Source organism: Pseudorca crassidens, chromosome 5 (genome assembly GCF_039906515.1).
Source record: "Pseudorca crassidens isolate mPseCra1 chromosome 5, mPseCra1.hap1, whole genome shotgun sequence".
In the NCBI taxonomy this organism is placed as follows: domain Eukaryota; kingdom Metazoa; phylum Chordata; class Mammalia; order Artiodactyla; family Delphinidae; genus Pseudorca; species Pseudorca crassidens.
Window position 1 is genome coordinate 132162576 of NC_090300.1, and position 23377 is coordinate 132185952.

The following is a 23377-nucleotide window of genomic DNA, read 5'->3' on the forward strand; positions in this document are numbered from 1 at the left end:
GAGGGGTTAAGAATCCACTTTCCAATGCAGAGGACATGGGTTTGGTCCCTGGTGGGGGAACGAAGATCTCACATGCTGCTGGACAACTAAGCCCATGTGCTGCAACTACTGAGCCTGCGCACCATGACTGGAGAGCCTGCATGCCGCAACTACAGAGCCCACATGCTCTGGAGCCTGCATGCCACAACTAGGGAGCTCACACACCACAACTAGAGAGAAACCCGTGCACCACAACTTGAGAGCATCCTATGTGCTGCAATGAAAAATCTTGAGTGCTACAAGTAAGACCCGATGCAGCCAAAAATAAATAAATAAATATTTTAAAAGAAAAATGATAAACCTAATACTAATTGCAGGCTACCATTTGTAGCAAACACTGTCGGTGCTCCACACTGGGTCTCTCCGATTGCTCTCCTGGAAATATATGCCCCTGCACTTTTCTGTATGTTTTGGGTCTAAAGACATATGCTCACAGACTTCCTCAGAGGACAGTTCTTAGGCTCCTGGAGCCCTTTATCCACAGGCAGAGTGAATTGAAGACCTGGGCATTTACTTCCCTCTGGTGTGATATTTAGTACAATCAAGGACTGGCCCAGAAAATGACAAAGTCCACATTCTTGACTCAGGACAAACCTGAGGCATAATTCACACTCCAGAGTCCCTCTGTAGGATCAAGGTGGAATGGAATTTTCCTGAAAACATACACTTGCTTGGGCTTCCTCTGCTCCCTTCAGACCTCCCTCGGGAGCACTTTCTGAATGAATCTCTTACAACTGAACCTTCATCTTTACAACTACGTGTTTAAAAATTAATTAATTAATTATTTGGGCTGCGTTGGGTCTTCGTTGCTGCACGCAGGCTTTCCCTAGTTGCAGCGAGAGAGGGCCACTCTTTGGTGTGGCGCGCAGGCTTCTCATTGCGGTGGCTTCTCTCCTTGCGGAGCACGGGCTCTAGGCACACGAGCTTCAGTAGTTGTGGCACTCGGGCTCTGTAGTTGTGGCTCACGGTCTCTAGAGTGCAGGCTCAGTAGTTGTGGTGCATGAGCTTAGTTGCTCCGCAGCATGTGGGATTCTCCTCGGCCAGGGCTCAAATCCGTGTCCCCTGCATTGGCAGGTGGATTCTTAACCACTGCACCACCAGTAAAGTCCCTTTACAACTACTTCTAATGAAGCTGACCCAAGACACCAGTATGGATTTTTCAGTAGCATTTTCCATTTAGGAAGGAGCATGGTGGTTCCAAACACTTGAAAAGGATTAGTGGAAAAGTTAAGATATATCAAAACTTATTTATAATAAAGATATGATAAAGCTTCTATTCTTTATCTAGAAGGCATATCTATTTTGTCCCTCAAAAAGAAAGTACATAAAGCAAGTAAATTCTAGAATAAATAAAATGTTAATGTTTTAATCAAAATATTAAGGTTTTCATATATTTCAGTAAGTTCTTTTGTTTAATTTATTATTCACAGATTTATATGGTTATTTGATAACCTCTCTCTGGCTTTTTGGTAGTTAGCACAATCCATAGCTAGAAAGAACCTAAAGAATGAATGGATTCTCCAGTCATTCATCCATCCATCCTTTTATTTGATTTTAATAGAATATCTAATATGTTAGTATCTGGACATAAAATATAAAAAAAAAATGGAACCTGACTTCATGGTCTTCAATCTTTAGAGGTTGTTGGATATATAAGTAGATGATTATAGGTCACTGTGATAACATCACTATAATATTATAAAACATTACTATCTATTGTTTATGGAGATATGCACACATATGAATGAAGCAAGGGAGGAGAATATAAAGGACTTCAGTAAAATTATTTTTAATAATATGAAGAAGAGAGGCCAAAATATGAATATTTTTTTACTCTAAAAATGAATACTCAGGACATTATTGCATTGTCTTTGTTCTTTGAATGATTTTATTTCTTAAGGTCTTAAGATATCATCAATGAAAGAATGATTAGTTTTTCTGGGGTGGGGATTTATTAATGCTCAGATTAGTTGTCAAGAAGACTCAAGTAGGATACACATGTGGACATTCTGAGGGGACAAATAGTGTGAGCAAGGACACAGATTTGGGATTTTTAGTGGGATGATGGGTAATTTGGCATAACAGGAATTAGATGGTTAAAATTAAACTATAATAATGGAAACACAGCAAGATCTTGCACAAAGCAGGAAAAACCCGATGACTACTACAAAAAATCTAATATGACATTCTCATGATTGGCTGTGTAATGCAGAGCCTTCTAGATGATGACAGTTACACAATGAAGACATACACTGTAAAGCATGGAATACAGTGTTTGGCCCTGGAATGACATATATTTGCATCTACCTTGGGTCCTAAGATATTATTGTGCATGGTTGTTTTCCTAAACCTAGAATAGGTTTGCGATTCTATTTCAAAATATGGATAGCTGATTTCATGTATTTTGAAATTTTATCACTTACTAACAATTACCAAAATTACTTTCCAATTTGAATTTGGGGAAAGAATTTTTTCCACCTCCCCCAAACCCCGAAACTACGTTAATGTTAAATTTGTAGGCTTCCTAGAACACCAGGATCTCTGGATAAACTGTGGACATATTTGTAATTCTCTTTGTTTTAGGAAGAATTTTTGATCAAACTTCTCCTTGAATCAACAGTGTTCCTGATTTTAAAAATGTGTTAAACTTTGCTCAATCTCTATACACAAAATTTTATAATTAAATAACTATCTGTTAATATGGTTAATATTGAAAGATAGTAATGATATTCTTTGGCATATGTTCCGTTGAAGTTAATACTATTTATTTAAAACAACTTCCAAAGCAAAAGTACTTTAAGAATTATGGCCTTACTTGAATAACTCAGTGCATGCATCTATTTATTTTTAAATAATAGATTTCAGAAAGGGGTCAGGCATCCCATCTAGTATTTTACCAAAGAGGAAATGGATATTCAAATTGGTTAAGTGGTTTGCCCTAATTCAGCAAAAATATTGCAGTTCGTTACTCTTAAATCTTTACTAGACTGACCCAACCCTCAAAAAGTATTTATCAAACTTTGACCCCAAACATCTTTGGCATGCCTTCTAAGAAGAAGCTTTGGAAAACAGTAAAGGTTTTCTGGAATAATGATGTACTCAGCTTTTTCTTTTTCCAGAAATGTTACTATATGAAGGAAATGAGTTCCAATATTAGAATTATAATTTTTATTTGAAGATATTTAACTTGATTATGTGTTTCTTGAATATTAACCTATAGTAGTTGTGATGACTCAAACATATAAATGCATAACATATTCAAAATTCTCTAAAGACAGTAAATCATGAAACATTTAAGAAGGGCAGTAACATGTGTATGCTGGGAAAGACAAAACACATACATACAAAATAAAGAACAATAACATCAAAGTCAAGTAACCAAACAGAAAGGCATGTAAAGAAGGACTTGAAAAATATTTTAGTACAGCACCTTTTCTTTTCAGTTTAATATTTTGGAATGTAACATAAAAAGTAACTTAAAAGTACAAAAAAAGGTATATTTTAAGTATTATGTGATAACTGTCAAATCTTAAAAATGAAGCAATTGACAAACTCTGAGCCAGGTGCAATCAGGGGATAAAAAGAGAGTCAACTGCTACCTTCAAGGAGATGAATAACTTCATGGAGCAATGAAATAGTAGGAACCATATTTCAGAGTAACTGGCAATTTTGTAATCTCCACAAAACATTTTCTCTGTCTCAGGGTAAGAATATTTTGACATAATCATGAAATTCTGACCATATCACAATATATATTTCTGGTGTTGAAACAAGATAATTAACTGGCTTTGGAAAGAACTTGGGGCAGTTTTTAAACAATCCATGCATAATGACAGGAAAAACTGTGTCGATGAAGACATAGCATAGGTGGGGAGGAAAAATAAATACAGGGCAAGCTCAGTACCAGAGCTCGCACGTCATGAGGACCCGTGCTGTGAGTCACACATTTCAATAAATAAAGTCTAGTATATTTGTTTTCCAGTGATGTTTAGTGATAAAAGGTAACTTTTAAGGAAAGTTATTATAATTACTATGGATATTAATTTGTGAAGTGTGAGGTCATCTCTTTCATGTGTCTCTAACATGAGACCATAATGATCCTTTTAAAAGGAAGTATCATTTACCTTTGTGAAAAAAGGGGTAACTCTCAGCTTCCACTTTCTGAAGGACTGAAATATTCTTTTTCTCTCTCTCCAAATGGAAGAGTTGGAAGACCTCAGAGGAAGGTTATGAATCTGTAGCAACTTTATCAAATAAAAAAAAGTCTAACTTGTAAAGTCATTAGGGCAATTTTCCATTTATCAAAATTTTCTGTCTTGACTAAAAACAATTCATTTTTAAGTTTTAAGGTCAGTGCTATATTAGATGACTCACCCATATGTTCACTGCTTATAGTTGTCCATATTTTCATTGATTGGATATGTTTCTCTTCCTCAGAACAGCATTGCACTGAGGATGGATGTGGATTCTCTTGGTGTAACACCGAGCTAAACTGAACATAGCATTCTTAGATACTGGCTATGTAGCCCAAAGCCCCTTTGGCTGATGACTGTTACACAAGTAGGACATATACTATAAAACATGGCATAAAGGGTGAACTAAAGGAACCCAAAGCAATCAAAAACATTGAGGTTGCTGAGTAAAAGTACAAACACTTTTATATACTCCTATATAAACATTTATATACTTAAAATCAATTTCTTTTCTATCTCCTATCTTTACTTGGAAGCCAAAGACTTTTTTTTTCTTGAATTTTAAATAACGTGTGGCATGCTGATTTGAGGACCATTTTTCAAGTTCTTACGAACAGATTACCCAAGAGAACAACCACCATGTTCCCTAGTGGCTTATGTCATAACCAATGGAATTGTATTCTTGGGAGGAGGAAGAAGAAGTAAAAACTTGTTTTTGGACCTGTGGTCATGAAACTATGCTTTGTGGTGGGAACCCACTATTGGGTTTTGTTGTCCAGCATTAACATGTCCTTTTGTATGCTGAGGAAATTATAGAAAGTCAGGACAAAACAAACTTTCACATCAGCAGATCCTCCAATTCACCAGAAGGATGAATTTTGCATTGGAACAGAATGAGGAGGGAGATGAATCTTCTTTCCCATCCAGTTTGGGGGGAAATGATGAAGCACACTCTTTCCAGGGATGCATGATCTTTCTCGGCAGTAGCTTGCTAATGATAAAGCCAATTGACAGGGTCGGCTTTCAGCTTGTCTGGAAATATCAAGAGAGTGTTCTCTGAGTGTCTATGGGTAAAATGAATCAGTTTTCCCTCAAAATGCATCCTGGCTTACCCATGCTACATGCTGAGTGCACACGTCTGTGTCCCTACACAGAGTCTCCCAGTCTCAAAAGCAGCATTATGTTTGCATTTTTTAGACTATCTCAGAGACACTAAGTATTAGAAGGGCCTGATTATATACTCTAAGCCTTTCCTTAACAGGAGAATAAAGAGTTAATGATTTGTGTACCTTTTCTGAGGTGGTTTTAACTTTGAAATGACTTAGCTTCTTATACTTATTTATCTTTCGTTAGGCATAGAGTGCCATATTATCATGTTTTGTTTATTACTTACTGTTCTCTTGTCCCTCCTCATAACTTAGACCTTTAAAGTATCTGTTGATAATTTTCATATTCTCATTTCATGTTTGTAGAGCCAAGTAACCCATGTAAATTACTTTAATCTCTCTTTCTAAAATCAGTCCTCCATGGCCTTAATTATTCTGAGTGGTGCAGTTTGAACTCCTTGAGCCTCGTTTGGCAGAATGATGGCAAGAGAGCTGGCTCGAGATTGTCAGTAGCAAAGTGTTTGCCATGCCACCACCCTTGTCAAAGGCAGGCTTCCTCTAGGCTACTGAGCACTCTGTAGTCCACTGCTCTCTCTTCCCGGCTTTCCCCCAGCCTGAAAATTCCAGCTGCAATCAGCTGATGAGCTCAGAGCTGCAGGGACAGCTTGACACAAGTTTTGAATCTGATTCAGTTCTCCTGTAATGTTGGGACAGTGAATTCTCAGACGGGACCTAACAACAACCCTGGCTATGCTGACGCTCTGACCAGAACATTTCAACTTAGCTCAGTCATCTTAAAATCAATGATGGTGGCTGGAAAAAATTCTTTATGGAAGCCTCTAGATAAAAGCAATTCAAAGATATTTTATTTTCCACTGCACATTTCCAGAGCTTTGATTTCCCTGATGAAATGCTCCTTGCTTGTGATATGTTCCCAGATTTACCTAGATTAGAGGAAGATGTCTACTCAGAGGAAGAGAAGTCAAAACACACAAAGATAATTTCACATCATGCTACTATAGTTGATGCTTTCAAAGAGGATGATGGTATATGTCAGAATTTTTAAAGTCACTATCAAGTTAGTTATTTGCATATCTTTTTTGTTTCCCCTTAAAAAAAAACTCTAAAAATGTAAGAGAGGAGAAATTGCATGAATTTCTTCTTTTACTGAATACCCACCCTTTTAGCCAAAGGATTTTTATGATGTGGATTTTCATGAGTGAAGAGAAAACAGGAAGCACACAGAATGTTAAGTGATATATTTAAGATATTCATTTTTAAGATTAGGTTTGGGTGTGTCTGATTTGGGGGCCCAAGTTCAGTTACCTACTACAATTCTGCATCATTATTCCTCATATTGAGGGGCTAACAGGCAAAAAGCAAGGTACCAGGATATCTGGGTTCCTCACCTGAGTCAGTTGGAAAGAATCCAATTCCTAGCTCATTTAGACTGTTGGCCGAGTTTAGATCTGAAGTTTCCCCTTCCTTCTCTGTCGAATGGGGACTGGCCATTCTTTTAGAGTTCTCTTTACAGCCCTCCATAGTGGCCACCTACATCTCAGAACCAGCAAAGGCATGCTGGAGTTTGGAAGCTCTCTTTCTCTGCTGCCTTCCTCTTTCACCACATCTCTCCAACACCAGCCGGAGAAAATTCTCCACTCTTAAGGATCCATTTGATTAGATGGGACCTCTTAAGGTAATCAGGATAATTTCCCTAATTTTAATGTCTGTAGCCTGAAATTATATCTTTAAAGCCCCTTTTTGCCATGTATCATAAGCTATTCACAGGTTCTAGGCATTCAGGCATTTGGGGGCATGGAGGGGGGGAGTTGCAATTATTCAACGTAACACACTATCCAAAAGTCTCTCATATATATATAATGATCTCCCTATCCTATCATCTATCTATCTATCTATCTATCTAATATCTATCTGACACATGGTATGGAGAACTGAAAAAAAAATGATGTTGGCTCAAAAAAAACCTGACTCCAAAAATTCCTTCCTCTACCAGATGTTTACTAACGTGACCCTGCTGGGAATTTGATCATGGGGATTTTCTTTATCTTTTCAAAGTTGTGTTTGTCGCTTGTTGTTGTATTTCCCTAAACAGGTAAGTGGGAAATTGATGAGATGGTCACGGGCATGCCTTTAGTGTTACACCTGATATATGAGAGGGGGCAGTGTATTTTGAATCCAATTTTGTTTGACGGGAACCATCACACATCCTATCTCTTAACAAAAGCTGCTTCATAGCAGTTACCCCAGGTCACTGAGACCAAGCCAGAGCCTGTCATTGTGGGAGTGTGTGTGTTTGGGGGTGGGGGGGGGGAGATAAGAACCCAGGGGCGGGATCAGCATGGGAAGGAAGCTGGACACTGTCCTCTCTAAGCCTAGCATGTGGGAAACAGCTGGATGCATTAGTTTAACCTTTGTCATTCTTGGCGCTGAAAAAGCACATCCAGTTTACACAAAAAGAATTCCCAAATGGAACTTTCACAAAGTTATGGTGAAAAACATTAGGAAAGTGCTGTGAATGAAAGTATGGCATTGATTTTTACCTGGGTTACTCTGCTAAAATCCCATTTCTCTCTCATGTGGTTACTAAGAGGTCCTTGGAAGCATTAAGTGCTCCCCGGGGAAAAGCAAAAATAAGAACAAACAGAATACAATAGCCAAAAAAGAAGGAGGAAGGAACTGTATTAAAACAGGAGGGGAATCTCATTAATTTTCTTCTAATACTGCTTATAGGTGAAAGAGAAAACTACATTCCTAAGAAACCAAGAGAAGGTGTGGAGATTCTCTGAAAGCAAGTTGCTCACCTCCTTATTTGCCTCAAAAAGTTTACCCAATTGAAAATATCCCACTCTCTGGCTAGAGTGTGGTGTTTTACATTATTATAAATGGACCAAGACGGACCTGTGTACATGGCTCTGGTGAAGGACCCTGCGGGCAGTGGCTGGACATTGTTCTTGATTTTGTGTAATCTTTCCTCCATCAACATCAGTCAGAAAAGAATATCATGTAATTAGGATAATTCATCTTGCCTTTAGAAACCTTGGAACAGTAAATGAGGAGATCCTAAGATTAGTAGCATATTAAAAATATTTTTTTTCTAAAATTATGTCAGCGTTTCCCCATTTTGCAGAGAAAGATTTGTTTTCTTCAACCGAGTTTCTTACCTTATAATAAATAGGTTTACCCTAAAATCCTGATAATGAAAGTACTATGTTCTAATTATAAGAAAACTAACACATATGAAAGTAATGCAGCAGAAAGTAAATATGCTGCCCTTCTTTCACAAGCCATTGGAAAACAGAGAGAGAGAGAGAAAGAGAGTATATATGTGTGTGTGTGTGTGTGTGTGTGTGTGTATGTGTGTGTGTGTAGCATGATTATGTGATATTACAGGACATTTAGGTTACCATTAATATTTTTTTGTAACAAATTTTGGCAATTATATTTATTTAATCTAATGAAATTACTTCTGTTAAAACATGGTAGACTGAACATAAATGTTTATCACCAGTCTATCTAAACCTTTAAAAATGTTAGAATTTTTTGCTTCCATAATATTTTTGTGTAGCATGTTTATATTTAATAATATTCCATTTTGGGCTTCCCTGGTGGCGCAGTGGTTGAGAGTCCGTCTGCCGATGCAGGGGACACGGGTTCGTGCCCCGGTCCTGGAAGATCCCACATGCCGCGGAGCAGCTGGGCCGGTGAGCCATGGCCGCTGAGCTTGCGCATACGGAGCCTGTGTTCCGCAACGGGAGAGGCCACAACAGTGAGAGGCCCACGTACCACAAAAAGAAAAAAAATAATAATAATATTCCATTTTGTTTGGGTTTTATAAATATACTGAAGGTTAATTTTATTTTAATAACTGTCTTAGCCACATTACACAGTTTTTGAAATGTAATATACTAACTTCTAAATAATTTTTCTGTAATAGTGCTTATAGTATTAATTTTATCTTTAACCAGTGAGTTAATTGGAAGACTGTGCTGTTTTAAAAACAAATTGATAAAAATTGTAACTATCTGTTTATCTATCAATCTATCCATCCATCCATTTATCCATCCATCTATCCATTCATACACCCACCCACTCCACCCAATATAACCATTCATCCATCAGTCAACCCTCCATCTGTCATATTCATCTCTATAATTTTTCTTCCATATTTTGTTGTCAACTTCTAATCTGACTATCTTATACTCAGAGAATATCAAATTCATTGATACTGAATATCTAAGATATCTATTGATATCTAAGAAGGCTATGGTAGTTGTCATTATCATTATGAATTTGTGAGATACAAGTTTTTAAACTAACTTTATTTTTGAGATATTTTTCAGCTGTACTATTCAACTCATTGCTTTTTATGCTCTTTATATCTTTTACATGATTTCTAAATTTTACCGTTTTAAAAAATCCATCATAGTTTCATGTAAAACTTTTGACTAAATTCCATTTTCTTAGATATGTAATAGTACTCTACTTCTTGTATTTGCAATTACATTTGCTCTCTTCAACTCAGACCACCCTTCAATTTTCAACCATTTTAATATTCTTCTAAATGTCTTTCTTCGAGGTTTTTCAAAGTGGAGTTTTTAAACCTGATTTGAGGTTTCTTTGAACTGTAGAATCTGCCACATTGACGTCAATAATGAAAATATTTCTTGAATTATTTTTTCTCTATTATTTAATATCCAAGTATATTTTTGTATTTTCTCTTTTGTCACTTGTCAGTGATGGTAGATCTTTTAAGTCTGACCAAATACCTCTGTCACGTGGGATGCATCTTTACTAGTTTTTACATTCTTGTCTTAAGTCATATTTAATATTTCTTCACCAGTATTATAAAATAAACAATAATTTTCTATTCCTTTTCTCCTTCAAGTGACAATAACTGTAAACGTGTCAATAAGTGTAAAAATTCAGAATTTTATTCCCAGACAACGATTAAGCTATAAATAACCATTTCTTCCAGTCTTGTATTAAAGTACTGAGATAGAATGTTATCCTATTTATTTTGTAGTTTATAATCACTTTGTTATGATTCATAAATATTCATCTATACATTCCACTAATGACTGTTTCTACTACAACTCATTTTTCTCTCTTTTGAAGTTGTCAAATTATTTAACTTTCTACTTCTTGTATTACTTCTGCAAACAATATTTTACTTCATTGTATTACTTCTGCAAATAATATACTCAGAAATTGTTTCTGTTGTCTTTATATATGAATAATTTGGGGATTACTACCTTTGTCTGTCAAAATACTGTAAACGCTCTGCTACTGAATTTTAGCTTCTGTATTGGTAGAACAGGAAACATTTTTATAAACCTAATTCTCTTTCAGGATTTAATAAACTGTTGAGTAATCCTATAAACCCAAAAATATCTTCTTAATCCTTGGAGATCAAGAATGTCACTAGCCAACATAAAAATGCATATCTTTTGCATTAATTATTTCTGGCCTTCAGTAATTTTTTTTTAATTGAGGTATAGTTGTTTTACAATATTGTATTAGTTTCTACTGTACAGTGCAGTGGAGTTCCCTGTGTTATACAGCAGGTTCTTATTAGTTATCTATATTATACATATTACTCATATTATTGTATACATGTCAATCCAAATCTCCCAATTCATTCCAACCCCTGATTTTGCCCCTTGGTATTCATACATTTGTTCTCTACCTCTGTGTCTCTATTTCTGCCTTGCAAACTGGTTCATCTGTACCATTTTTCTAGATTCCACATATATGCGTTAATATACGACATTTATTTTTCTCTTTCTGATTTACTTCACTCTGTATGACAGTCTCTAGGTCTATCCACATCGCTAAAAATGACCCAATTTTGTTCCTTTTTATGGCTGAGTAATTTTCCATTGTATATATGTACCACATCTTCTTTATCTATTCGTCTGTCAATGGGCATCTAGGTTGCTTCCATGACCTGGCTATTGTAAATAGTGCTGCAATGAACATTGGGGTGCATGTGTCTGTTTGAATTATGGTTTTCTCTGGGTATATACCCAGTAGTGGGGTTGCTGGGTCATATGGTAATTCAATTTTTAGTTTTTTAAGGAACCTCCATACTGTTCTCCATAGTGGCTGTATCAATTTACATTCCCACCAACAGTGCAAGAGGGTTCCCTTTTCTCCACACCCTGTCCAGCATTTGTTGTTTGTAGATTTTCTGATGATGCCCATTCAAACTGGTGTGAGGTGATACTTCATTGTAGTTTTAATTTTCATTTCTCTAATAATTAGTGACATTGAGCAGCTTTTCATGTGCCTCTTGGCCATCTGTATGTCTTCTTTGGAGAAATGTCTATTTAGGTCTTCTGCCCATTTTTGGATTGGGTTGTTTGTTTTTTGATATTGAGCTGCATGTGCTGTTTATATATTTTGGAGATTAATCCTTTGTCCACTGATTTGTTTGCAAATATTTTCTCCCATTCTGAGGTCTGTCTTTTCCTCTTGTTTATAGTTTCCTTTGCTGTGTGAAAGCTTTTATGTTTCATTAGGTCCCATTTGTTTATTTTTGTTTTTATTTCCATTACTCTAGGAGGTGGGTCAAAAAAGATCTTGCTGTGATTTATGTCAAAGAGTGTTCTTCCTATGTTTTCCTCTAAGAGTTTTATAGTGTCCGGTCTTACATTTAGGTTCAGTGAATTCTTGTGTTCTAAAATCTCAGTCTGTCTTCACTTTAGGGAATTAAGATGTATGTTTGTTTATTAATTTTTATTCCTTTACTCATTTTGCTTTTTCTGATCTCTGATTATTTCTGCATGAAGTCTCTTGGGAATTTCCTGTACTTCCTACCTTGTTGCTTATAACACCAGTTTTTGTTTGTTTGTTTCTGTATTGTGACTTTGTGTTTTGAGGTAATCCTGAAACTTAATCTTCCAAATCACTCACCAGGTGTTCAGAAATGTCCATTCTTTCATTTTATTTCCCGTATTCACTTATGTATTTCCAGTTCAGGAAACTAACCACCACAATTTCCTTTGGCTATTGACCTTGAATTTAGTATGAAACCAACCAAATAAAATGTATGTATATATATATATATATATATATATATATATAATATTACATTATTACACACTAAGTATTATATTTATACTTATTACACATAAGTATTTTGTATATAACATAAGGTATATATATTATATAACATGTATATATGATGTGTACATGATATATATCACATATGTACCTATACATATAAAAGTTTGTGTAAACTCTCTACACATAATAATGTATATATGTTAGTTTTCATATTTTCTTTAAATATTGGGCCATTTTAGGAAGTGAACTTCAGGGAATTGGAAGAAAAAATTAGGACAGACCCCTAAATGTAACTTTGTGCCTTTAAGATAGAGACCAGACATCTTGCTTCATAGCTTTCCAAGCTTAGTAAGAAGGATAGTCAACCCAAATCCAAAAATTTTAATTTAAATTTCTTATCACAGTGAAGGGAAGAAAACAGGATAAAGATGGCTCTATCTTGTACTTCTTAATAACTCAAGATATGTTCATAATAACTCAATATAGGAAATTGTACATGATATGTGTGGTATACATCATAGAATTGAGTTATTTCTATTAAATCCCATGTGTGAATTCATATTCTATTTGCCCTTAAATTTATCTTGTAAGAATTAGGGAATTCTGTTTAGAATGTTTTATGCCTTCTACCAACATGTATGTTTCTTTTTTTTTTGTTCACTCAGCAAATATCCATGGAGTGCCTATGATTTGTCAGTGTTACATTGTTCTGTGTTGTAATTTTCTTTAAAACACATCATATGTGATATCTATATCCTGCCATTTAAAATAACATCAAGTCTACCTTGGAGGGAGCTTTTCTTGCAAGACATTCATCGAAGAATCAAGGTTAGAACACAAAGAGAGAAAAGATGGATGCAGACTGATGAAGGTGCAAACCTGCTTGCCAATAAATACCTGTGGTGTGGCATTTATAACACATAAAACCTGTTATTGACATTGTGGTGATGGAGGAAAAAAAGTTTCTATATCTCTAATTGCTGAAGTTTTAGATTATTTGCCCAGAGAAGTTGAATGAACAACTTGGCTTAGGTTAATTCTGCCACAGTTAGAAACTACAGATGCTAAAACATGTTGATTAAGTACAATGATATTTTAATGAAACCTATTAATTCAAACTGACATTTACTAACTTAAAATCAGCTCCTTACTCATCTTCACATTCTGACAGAGGATTTCTATGAACAGATTGTAAAGTGAAGGAGCCCTTAGAATTAGAAATGGGAATAATAGGGGTTCCTACTATGGGTTGCTTTGATTTAGGCTTGGATACAACCACTCTTTCAAAGGTGAGGTTAGGTGTTCTCTCACAGACCCTAGGTTGAATCTTATCCTGTGGACTTGCTCCAGAAGACTTTTGATCCTCCCCAAGGCCTCTTAGGAGAAGGGGAAAAAAACAAACATATTTTTAAACTTGCTGCGTATGACCTCTCATTTCCCCTTATTTTCCACATCCATCATTTTTTTCAGGCAGATCTAACAAATTACTTGCCAAAAATAGTCACCAGTACTAACTTTAACTTAATGGCTGCATATTTAGTGTCCAGATATGAGTTGAGATTTCCTTTGTCATCAGCATTCTAGTCCTAAAGTGTTTTTTAAAGCATGCCAGATAGTTGAATTGGAGACCGTTCCTTGGGGGTGCAAATATGTGGAAAAAATAAATAGCATCCCCTTTTCAGTGAAAACTGGCCAGAAACACAAAGCAAGGACTGATACACCAATTGATTCAAAGGAGGGTTTTTTATCAATATACAAGCTAGAAATTACATTACCTGATTTTACTGTTCTTCCTTTTAAGGATGTGGGGAAAAAGCCATATATTTTAGAGTGTGTACCACAAGCTTACTCCATACTCATTCACTTTGCATTGTTCATGCTAAACAGAGCCTCTTTACTCTCATGTGGAAGAATTTCAAGGAACTTAATGATTTACAAAAATGCATTGTGCTGACATTACAGTGGCCAAAATTCTACCCAGTTCTCATAGATTCAAGGCCAAGAAAATCTCACCGGTGTGATTAGAAATGAAAGGAAATTCTTAGGATCACTGAAGAGTTTAAGAACTATAGGTCTGCTGGATTGCCATTGCCCCTGTTAGTCATTTTTCTATAATTAGGTCAGTATGAATTTCTGAAAAATGGAAGCAAGTCAAATGAAATAAAATAAAGGCTTTAAGGAAATTGGCTTGTGGACAACACCGACTAACATAATTTTATGTTCATACTATAAAGAAAATCAGTGTTTGGACAAGTTATAGGAAATATTGTCAAGTAATCACTCCAAAGAAGGAAATCTAGACATAAATTATGTGTGTCCCCCATTGCAGGGTAAGTGAGGACCGTGTTGAGGGGTCTTGTAGAGAGGTGAGGAACTTAGAATTTCCCAATAATCAAATCCACAGAATGAAAAATGTAGTTGCCATTTATATTAGTTACAACATTTTTGGTTGCAAGAAACAGACAGTCCCTAGAGTTTGTTTATTAACCACAAAAGGGAACATGGCATAAAACATAGAGGTGCCACACAGGGAGCAGAGTGTAGCTGGGGCTCAGGAATGGACTAGAATCAGGAATCAAGGCAGCAAGGAATCCAAAAACATCTCTCTTTCCATCTTCATCTTTCTTTCTCTCTGTCTCTGCTTTATTCTTTCCTCTGTGGAGCAAACTTTATTTTTCTGTCCATAATTTGGAAAACCAGATTGCCAGCTTCGATTACCTATATATTTCTGTTCCTGCATTCATTGTCTTTCCTCTTTTTAAAATAAAATAACATTAATGTTCTAATCTCAGACCAACTTCCCTCTTCTCTCATTTCCTTGAGTCTCATACCCTATCATCAATTCAAGAACTTTACTCCTGCAATGATCTCTTCCTTCTCTTCCATCGTCAAGTTTTATTTTTTATGTTAGATGATTTCTAACAGCATACAGACAGGCCTTGATTTCTTCCATATTAAAAATACAAATAACAGATGAACAAAAGCAACAACAACCCCAAACAACAGCGAACATCTCCTGGGTTCCACATCTCTCTACATCTACTACCCCATTGTTCTATTTATCTTAATAGTAAAAATCTTCAAAACAAATTATCAATATTTGACTTCATTTCCATTTTCTTTAGGGTTCCCAATAACACTTTCATTCCTATGCTACTGAAAATGTTGTTGTCAAAAACTTCCATTCTTCCAAAAACTTTTTTTTTTTTTTTTTTTTTTTTTTTGCTGTACGTGGGCCTCTCACTGTTGTGGCCTCTCCCGTTGCGGAGCACAGGCTCCGGACGCGCAGGCTCAGCGGCCATGGCTCACGGGCCCAGCTGCTCCGCGGCACGTGGGATCTTCCCGGACCGGGGCACGAACCCGCGTCCCCTGCATCGGCAGGCGGACTCTCAACCACTGCGCTACCAGGGAAGCCCCAAAAACTTTTAATTCCTATTTCATTCTACTTCTCAACATTATTTAATAGCATTTATCACTTCCTTCTTGAAAACTTTTTACACTTGACTTTCAAAAAAATCTCAGCTTCCTGGTTTTTCTTCTACATCACTGGCTTCTCTTTCCCAGGCTCCTTTGCGGGAGTCTTCATTTTCTGAGCCCCAAAAGGTAAAGTTCCATAGCACACAGAGTTGTGCTATTTTTATTCTCCAGCTAAAATCTCTCCATAGCTAATCTTATACAGTTTCATGACTTTAAGGATTCTCAAATTTCTATTTTCCACCTAACAACCACAAAACTCATATATTCATCTGTATATTTCAGAAGGGCACTTATATGTCTATTTGACATTTTAATCTTAACGTGTTTAAAAGATAACAGTTCCTTTCCCTTCCTGAAACTGCTGATCTTCATTCTTTATCATTTCATTGAAAAATTATATTATTCACTGAATTATTTAAGCCATAAAATTATATTCAATCTTTCCCTAACTCCATATATCTGATCCATTTGAACTACCTTCAAAATATCTCAAACTGTTTCTCAATTCTCACCACTTTCTCAGTCATCTCCTTAGTCCTAGCAAACAACATATTTAACTTGGATCACTACAACTGCTTCCAAAATAACTTGCATGATTTAACTCTTACCCTTTTACAAATCTATTGTCAGCACTGCATGTGAAATATTGTTTTAAAAATGTAATTCAGATCATATAACTCCAAAGTTCAAAACACTGCAGTGACTTCCATTCAAATTTTGAACAAACCCCCAATTGTTTTGTTTTTGTTTTTGTTTTTTTAAGTTAAGCAGGGAAAGTATAAGATCTCTGTCTGTGTCTGTCTAGATGTATGTATGTCTGTGTGTACATTATACCTCCAGATGGTACTATCAAAATGTTAACAATATTAATATTGTTAACAATGTTAAATTTTCCTGTCCAAAAGCATGAAACCCCCAATTTCTTAGCATGGTCTCAAGGCCTAGCATGATAGGGCAATCTCCTACATCTGTGAATTGATTTTTTACCATGTTCATTTGATCACTCACCTCAGTCATGTTGGCTTTCTTGTGATGCTCTGACATACTAACATTTCTGCTTCTGGAACATTGCAAGTGCTGTTTCCTCCAACTGGTATGCTCTTCACCTGACAGTCTCTAAGATTACTTCCTTTACATTCTTTATGTTTCAGTTTGAATAACATCTACTGTAGAAGCTTATCTGGCCCAGCTTTCCACAGTATCCTTCTTTTCCTAGTCACCTGCTATCTTATCATGCCTTTATTGCCTTCATAGTTCTCATTACATTCCATACTTATCTTGTTTATTCATTTAACTCCTCATTTCCTGGACCCTCTATAGTTCTGTAAACTCTATGAGATCAAGGACTTGTCTTTTACAAGGGCTTCCCAATTTGATACAAATAGATGCTCAGAAATATTGCTTGAAAGATGGGTGGATAAAAGGAAAAATGATGGTTGGAAGAAAGGAGGGAAGGGAAAATTTTAGTTTGAATGTTTTCAATGGTGATATATATATATTATTTTCTTTAATTGGAATTTTGGAAGAACTTAACTCACTTGAAATTTCTAATGTAAATAAACTTCATCGTCATGCCGGATAGGTGAAAAATTGCAGTGAAAATGACACTTTTAGTGGCTAATAAAATTTTTGAAGGAATTTCTCTTTAATTATTATAAGCTGAAGTATATTTTAGAAATAATTTCATATGGAAAAGTGTTTTATATCTTTTAAAATATAAAAGTGTTTTATATTATATAAATACATATATAGATATTAAATGTAATGTAAGAAAAGTAATTTGACACGTTACTTATGTTCTTAAATTCTTTCAGTGTTTTCAAAAGTACCAGATGCATAAAACTCTACCTTCAATGTAAAGTTGTTGATGGTCTGTCCTCAGCTTACCTCTCCTGTTTTAAGTACACATACTTTGCAGTTTATGATCTAATCACAGAAAATTAAATCCCCTTCTGCCTGCCACTTTTCCCCTCCCAATCTATGAATGCTTTATCAAAGCTTATTTTTACCCAAAACTCCATTCATATATCACTTCTTTTCCATAACTTCTAGCAGCCATCATCTGTGCTCTCTCTTCCACTCTAGATAGGTTAGGTTTACCTTCCAGTTGGCTCTCAAGGAGTGTAGGGAAGAACACCCTCAGCCTGGAAATTTCCCTTCTCCTCCCCTCTCCCCTGTCTCAGTCACTCCTTCTCCAGAGTAGAGATTCTTATATGGTTGTTCAGACTCCAGGACATGGACATGTGATCCAGGTCTACTCCAGACAAGCCAGCATCTCCCTACCAAGAAAGCCATCTTCTTTTATCTTACTTTCCAAGTTCCATACTACATTCACAGAAGATTGAAAATGGTAGCATTGTGACTATGAACATGGAGGAAAGAGTCATAACTAGGTTCTTAGGACTTAGTCATGTGCTGCTATCCAGTTTCTAGAGTTGTTTCACATGGGTTATTTTTCATGACTCAATCAGCATGGCGTCATTTGCTAATGTTTCTGTTAATGTATATCCTTAAGTATTCAGGGAAGGAGAGAAGGAAGGCATGGTTATCAGGGCATATTTGGAGAATTTCCAGTCTTCTAGATTAATACCTTTTATGTCTCCTTACTGCATTGTATCAATACCCTTTTGAGTGTCATAATTTTTCTTACATTTTTTGTAATAATTTACAAACTATAATTCTAATTCCATTTTACTTCCAAGGACTAGCACTGAGCCAAGTGCTTACTGGGGGTTCAGTAATGGTTGGTTGAATGAAAGAGTAATTGAATAAAGACAATATTCTATGAATGTAGACGTTTTTAAATAGTGCCATTATTTCCTGTCTTTCTTGTGTGTGTGTGTGATGGCTTCCTCTTAGCTAGAATCTGTTCAGGAAATTTTCCTTTTTAGACTTTAAAATTATGTTAGAATAAACAGGTACTCTTACAGCAAAGGCAGCAATGAGTTCAAGTGTAGTAAAATAGGTTCTATACTTGCCAACATTTAATAATTTCAAACATGCAAAATTTATTTTAAATGACACCAAAGTAAAGCTAAATAAATTGGAAGCACTGAAACCACTTGTAATTCTAATAATGAGCTATAGAACTTGCACGTTATTTATCTTTGTCTATGATTTTAAGTATGATGTTCAAACGTGTTTTAAGCAATTGAAATTGTTTGCAAGTTACATGTGTCTTGCTTGATTAGGGAGGCTTGAGGCTTTTGTTAAACTTTAAAACTGAAGGTAAATAAGTTCATTTGTACCCTTTATTTAAGATTCCACATATAAGTGATATCATATGATATTTGTCTTTCTCTGTCTGACTTACTTCACTCAGTATGACGATCTCTAGGTCCAGACATGTTGCTGCAAATGACATTATTTTGTTATTTTTATGGCTGAGTAATATTCCATTGTACATATGTACCACATCTTCTTTATCCATTCCTCTGTTGATTTAGGTTGCTTCCATGTCTTGGCTAATAGTACTGCAATGAACATTGGCGTACATGTATCTTTTCGAATTATGGTTTTCTCCATGTATATGCCCAGTAATGGCCTATATGGAAAAAGAATTTTAAAAAAACAGAGAGAGTGGATATATGTATTTGTATAACTGATTCATTTTGCTGTACACTTAAAATTAATACAACATTGTAAATCAACTATACTCCAATAAAAATTTTTTAAAAATTGTACCACTAATAAAACATGCTTAAATATTAAAAAAACAAAAAAACTGAAGGTAGAATTATTTTGTCTGATTTAGGTTAGGTAAATCTCAGTTCTCTGTTTAATTTTGTCATGTATATAATGGACTGGTGATATCATTTACTTCATAGAGTGATTTTAAGAATTAAATTATATTATTCATTAAATTTCTGAGGATATTTCCCTAAATATATTAAACATTTAATGTGTGCCCTTGAACAATTTTTAAACTAGTAAATTAGTAATTTGGGGATTAAATAGCAGTAACAGATATTTCTAATTTAAATTAGAATGAAAATATAGATTTTCTAATTTTTATTATAATGATACAAGTATAATAAATGGATTGAGACTATAATGACTAAGGGAAGAAGACTCATCTAAGTAGAATCTGAATTCCAGGTCTATTTTCTGAAATGCAAATTAAATACAGAAACACTACAGCTCTGAGTTTTTCTTCTGTGTCTTTTTCCATGTGACCCTTAGAAACACACCTTAATGTTTAAAAGAATTCAACAAAGGAATCTATAATTCTTTTTAAATAAATGCATTTAACGAATAAAACTTAAAATACTATATCTGAAGACGAGGGGAAGATGGCGAAAGAGTAAGATGCGGAGAACACCTTCCTCCCCACAGATACAACAGAAATACATCTACACGTGGAAAAACTCCTACAGAACACCTACTGAACGCTGGCAGAAGACCTCAGACCTCCCAAAAGGCAAGAAACTCCCCACGTACCTGGGTAGGGCAAAAGAAAAAAAGAATAAACAGAGACAAAAGGATAGGGACGGGACCTGCACCAGCGGGAGGGAGATGAGAAGGAGGAAAGGTTTCTGCACACTAGCAAGTCCCTTCGTGGGCGGAGACTGCGGATGGCGGAGGGGGAAGCTCCGGAGCTGCGAAGGAGAGCACAGCAACAGGGGTGCGGAGGGCAAAGCGGAGAGATTCCTGCACAGATGATCGGTGCCGACCGACACGTACCAGCCCGAGAGGCTTGACTGCTCACCCGCCGGGGCAGGAGGGGCTGGGAGCTGAGGCTCGGGCTACGGTCGGAGCGCAGGGAGAGGACTGGGGTTGGCGGCGTGAACACAGTCTGCAGGGGTTAGTGCACCACGGCTGGCCGGGAGGGTGTCCGGGGAAATGTCTGGACCTGCCGAAGAGGCAAGAGACTTTTTCTTCCCTCATTGTTTCCTGGTGCTCGACGAGAGGGGATTAAGAGAGCTGCTTAAAGGAGCTCCAGAGACGGGCGCGAGCCGCGGCTAAAAGCATGGACCTCAGAGACGAGCATGAGACGCCAAGGCTGCTGCTGCTGCCACCAAGGAGCCTGTGTACGAGCACAGGTCACTATCCACAACCCCCTTCCGGGAGCCTGTGCAGCTTGGCACTGCGAGGGTCCCGGGATCCAGGGACAACTTCGCCAGGAGAACACACGTCGCGCCTCAGGCTGGTGCAACGTCGTGGCGGCCGCTGCCGCCGCAGGCTCGCCCCCCGGACTCCATACCCCTCCCTCACCCCGGCCTGAGTGAGCCAGAGTCCCCGAAGCAGTTGCTCCTTTAACCCTGTCCTGTCTGAGCCAAGAACAGAAGCCCTCCGGAGGCCTACACACAGAGGCGGGGCCAAATCCAAAGCTGAGCCTCGGGAGCTGTGAGAACAAAGAAGAGAAAGGGAAATCCCTCCCAGCAGCCTCAGAAGCAGCAGATTAAAGCTCCACAATCAACTTGATGTACCCTGCATCTGTGGAATACATGAATAGACAATGAATCATCCCAAATTTAGGAGGTGGACTTTGAGAGTAAGATTTATGATTTGTTCCCCTTTTCGTCTTTTTGTGAGTGTGTATGTGTATGCTTCTTTTTGAGATTTTGTCTGTATAGCTTTGCTTCCACTATTTGTAATAGGGTTCTATCCGTCCTATTATTTTTTTTTCCCTAAGAAAAAATTATTTTCCTTAATAATTATTTTTTTATTTTAATAACTTTATTTTATTATATCTTCTTTCTTTCTTTCTTTCTTTCTTTCTTTCCTTCCTTCCCTCCCTCCCTCCCTCCCTCCTCCCTCCCTCCCTCTCTTCTTTCTTTCTTTCTTTCTTTCTTTCTTTCTTTCTTTCTTTCTTTCTTTCTTTCTTTCTTTCTTTCTTTCACTATTTCTCCCTTTTATTCTGAACAGTGTGGATGAAAGGCTCTTGGTTATGCAGCAAGGAGTCACTGCTCTGCCTCTGAGGTGGAAGAGCCAACTTCAGGACACTGGTCCACAAGAGACCTCCCAGCTCCTCGTAATATCAAACAGCAAAAATCTCCCAGAGATCTCCATCTCAACACGAGCACCCAGCTTCACTCAATGACCAGCAAGATACAGTGCTGGACACCCTATGCCAAACAACTAGCAAGACAGGAACACAATCCCACCCATTAGCAGAGAGGCTGCCTAAAATCATAATAAGTCCACAGACATCCCAAAACACACCACCAGACGTGGACCTGCCCACCAGAAACACAAGATCCAGCCTCATCCACCAGAACACAGGCACTAGACCCCTCCACCAGGAAACCTACAAAACCCACTGAACCAACTTTAGCCACTGGGGACAGACATCAAAATCAACAGGAACTATGAACCTGCAGCCTGCAAAAAGGAGACTCCAAACACAGTAAGATAAACAAAATGAGAGGACAGAAAAACACAAAGCAGATGAAGGAGCAAGATAAAAACCCACCAGACCTAACAAATGAAAAGGAAATAGGCAGTCAACCTGAAAAAGAATTCGGAATAATGATAGTAAAGATGATCCAAAATCTTGGAAATAGAATAGACAAAATGCAAGAAACATTTAACAAGGAACTAGAAGAACTAAAGATGAAACAAGCAATGATGAACAGCACAATAAATGAATTTAAAAATACTCTAGAAGCGATTAATAGCAGAATAACTGAGGCACAAAAAAGGATAAGTGACCTGGATGATAAAATGGTGGAAATAACAACTGCAGAGCAGAATAAAGAAAAAAGAATGAAAAGATATGAGGGCAGTCTCAGAGACCTCTGGGACAATATTAAACACACCAACATTCGAATTATAGGAGTTACAGAAGAAGAAGAGAAAAAGAAAGGGACTGAGAAAATATTTGAAGAGATTATAGTTGAAAACTTCCTTAATATGGGAAAGGAAATAATCAAGTCCAGGAAGCACAGAGAGTCCCATTTAGGATAAATCAAAGGAGAAATATACCAAGACACATATTAATCAAACTGTCAAAAATTAAATACAAAGAAAACATATTAAAAGCAGCAAGGGGAAAACAACAAATAACACACAAGGGAATCCCCATAAGATTAACAGTTGACCTTTCAGCAGAAACTCTGCAAGCCAGAAGGGAGTGGCAGGACATATTTAAAGTGATGAAGGAGAAAAACCTGCAACCAAGATTCCTCTACCCAGCAAGGATCTCATTCAAATTAGATGGAGAAATTAAAACCTTTACAGACAAGCAAAAGCTGAGAGAGATCAGCACCACCAAACCAGCTTTACAACAAATGTTAAGGGAATGTCTCCAGGCAAGAAACACAAGAGAAGAAAAAGACCTACAATAATGAACCCAAAACAATTAAGAAAGTGGGAATAGGAACATACATATAACTAATTACCTTAAATGTAAATGGACTAAATGCTCCCCCCAAAAGGCACAGATTGGCTGAATGGATACAAAAACAAGACCCATATATATGCAGTCTACAAGAGATGCACTTCAGACCTAGAGACACATACAGACTGAAA